Source organism: Pinus tabuliformis, chromosome 2_2, assembly GCF_031772625.1.
Source record: "Pinus tabuliformis cultivar Carrire ecotype Pingquan chromosome 2_2, CPIR1, whole genome shotgun sequence".
In the NCBI taxonomy this organism is placed as follows: domain Eukaryota; kingdom Viridiplantae; phylum Streptophyta; class Pinopsida; order Pinales; family Pinaceae; genus Pinus; species Pinus tabuliformis.
Genome location: NC_142300.1, coordinates 535,439,370 through 535,442,687, shown reverse-complemented (window position 1 = coordinate 535,442,687; position 3,318 = coordinate 535,439,370).

Here is a 3,318-nt window from a genome sequence, read left to right as displayed (position 1 = left end):
TGTATTTGGTAGGCCCAACCGCTTCACGACCTCTGCTGAAATGAGGTTCTTTTGGTTTCCACTATCGCAATGAATTGTAGAGGCGAACCCTTCACCCACATCTGTGAGTGGAAAAGACGTTCGTCCTCCTTTGGATCTTCGGGCTAATTTTTTTAGATCTTGGCAGTAGCAACAGTGGCGCTGGGATCTGCATCAATGATCTGCTTCCCTTTTTCATTCCCCTTGTCGGGTTCTGACTCAGAGTCAAAACATGCATCTGATTCGGAAACCTTCAACTCGGCCACCAGCGACTGCTTGGTCCGACACTCACTTGTGTTATTAGTGGGACTCTTGTGGAACTCACACCACTTTCCTGTGTCCTTCTTCGGCTTCGTGGTGTTGTTCTTTTCTTGCAGCTTCGACGGGTTGTATTGGGTCACCCCGCCTTGGCTTTGTCCTTTAGGCTTTGGATTTGCAGATCCAAAGTCTCGCTTCTTCTGTTTGAAATTTTGCTTGATTTTGACAGCGTATCGGTATGCTGTGCCGAGTGAGGAGGTGTTCAAGAACTCCATCTCTTCCTGGATGTATCTGTGTAGGTAGCCGCAGTATTTGAGTACCAGATGCAGCTCAGAATATTTGATACCCAATTGTGTGCGAAGGTTATGAAAAATGTTTGTGAACTCCGGCACATCTTGGTCTCGTCCCTACTGCAGTGTGGTCCATTTGATGTATTTGTCCTCATAGCTTTTGATAGGTTAGTACTGCTCCTTGATGGCATCCCGGAAGTCATTCCAAGTGGGTGCGGCTGAAAACAGTGAGCCTGTACTTTCATACTTCTGTTCGCAGTAGGTTTCCCACCAGTCCTTGACGTGGGGGGCTGCTTTGAGAAGAGCAAAAACAATCTTTTCCCGACTTGAAAATTCATGAACAGAAAAATACCCATCGAGCAGGTTTAACCATTTATCTACGGCATCTGCGTCTATTTGACCCTCAAAGATGGGGATTTCAAAATTAACTTGTACCTTAAATGGTGTGGCATTTCCAGAGTAGTTGTTGGAAGCTGATGCGCTGCCTCTAGGTATCCGCTGAAGGATTTGGGCAAAGTTGTCCATCATCGCGTTCCTTTGTCGCTCGAGGGCTTCTTCGAGCAAGATTTTGATAGGATCTCCTGCCCCTTCGGTTTTCTTCTCATCCGCCATGGGAGGTCGTTGAGATTTGCGAGGCTGGTCTTGCAAAGGTTAGACTAGTTCCAGACCTAACTCCTTATATCCCAACCTCGTTGGGGACATGCAAAGAAAAACAGAGAAAAAACAGACCGCTCTGATACCACTGATCCAGATTTAAACATGAATGCAATAAAATACAAAGATAACCATAAAGACAAATATGCAGCGGAAATAATACTTCATTTCATTACTGTAAAATACTGAAATATGCTTACAAATAGAAATGGAAATAACCCAGCTAGGGCGATGGTAGCTTATCTCTGAGAAGAGATGTGTCGACTACATGCCTCTGAACTGTTCTCCAAAAACTGTGTTACAATGAGGCTCGAGGGCCTATTTATTGTTGAGAAACAATGGAAAACCCTTCACATTCCAAAACCTAACCCTAGAAGATGAAACTTCAAATTGTGGGCCCCGTTTTTGGGTAAGTTGTTACATCAACTTCCTGGGGTCGCAAATTGGTCGTACTATCTCCGTTTGACGAGCATGATAGCCCGTTGGAGAGATCTCTCCGAGGACTATGACGAAAAGGACAATTTCTAGTCAGAAAAATCACTGGCGGTGGATTTCCAAAAAAAAACGTCATTTAGGGCCTCAAAACGGCTCCGGAAGTTTAGGACCTGAAAAACTGCTAAAAAATGTAAACTGTGCTATAATTAAGGAAACAGAAAAACTGAAAGAGATAGTTGTGGGGGTCCAAATGGGATAGGTGGGTGGTCACCAACATCCACCTGGATCAATGGGCATAAAAGCCTGATAGAAAAATTACAAAAGGATGAATTAGGTGAATGAAAAAATACTATTTAATATGAGATATTTTTTTTGAATTTTCATTAATAATATACTTGAGAATATTAGGTAACATGTTTCAAAATATGTTTAATGTTCTATAGGGAGCAACAATGAAAAATGATCAACATCGTTCTAAGAAAATAAAATTATAGAACATGTAAATGATGATGAATTGGTCCTTAGCTCATCTAGAGTGATGTTAGAGGTTAATGAAAGGGGGGGTTTTTTTTACAAATCTATGAGGCATCTAGTGGAGCGAATGTATATACATACTTTCCACTTACAATACAAAAATAAATCCAATAATTCTAAGAATCAAATTGTGTAATTCAAAAGATAATTCAAAAGGTAATATTCCTAATTAAAATGATTTTCTAGAATTATATGTATATATTACTACAAATCATTCATTTATTAATATAAATTTTATTATATTTAGTTTTCATATATCATATAAAAATATTTAATTACTTTTTTCAGGAAGATGATGAAAATCCCAAATGATCAACGAGTTGATATGCAAAACATGAAAATAGTAGTGTCCAAAAAAGTATACAAGGAGATGGTTAGAGAAATGGACTAATTTCATCACAAGAGGAGCCATATCAACAACAACATGCTTCAAGTGTATGTAATCATGATTTACTTTGTATATATAAAAAAGTAATTAATCCCAACATCGTATACAAATGTATTAATCAAGTTTTAATTTATATGAATATTGTTATAAGATATATGTTAATTTTTTTATGAATAACTGATGTAAAAAATTATAATGATTGCACTATGACACGCTGATGTTTCAAAAAAAGATAAATTTTCATACAAAAAATCAGTGCATCCATAACATAAAAACACGTTGGTGCATTATGTTATATAAAAGCGTCATGACAATATATTTTTGCATGATTGGTGCCATTTTTGAAAACGACACCATGGGGGTGCTTAGTTGTTCAATCACTGATATTGTTTGCAATTAATGCCCCAGTGCATTGTAATTCTTAACGCACAAGTGTTTTAATTGAACTAACACCTCGGTCCTAGAAAATATTATTTCTAGCTCCAGTGCATGATTAAAATTAACAAAACCGGTCCTTTTATACCACAAATGCACCGGTGAATTTATATAAACCATACACATGAGCGTTACAAGTTTAAACATAAGCATCGTGACTACAATTATTTTTTGCGTGCCCAAGTGTCGTTCCTTAAAAGAACACCCCAAAGTGTTTTTCGATATATAAGTACATTTCAAGCACCAATGTTCTTTACATTCAATGTCTAGGTGCTTTTAGTTATGTATGCAACCCAGTGCTTTTAT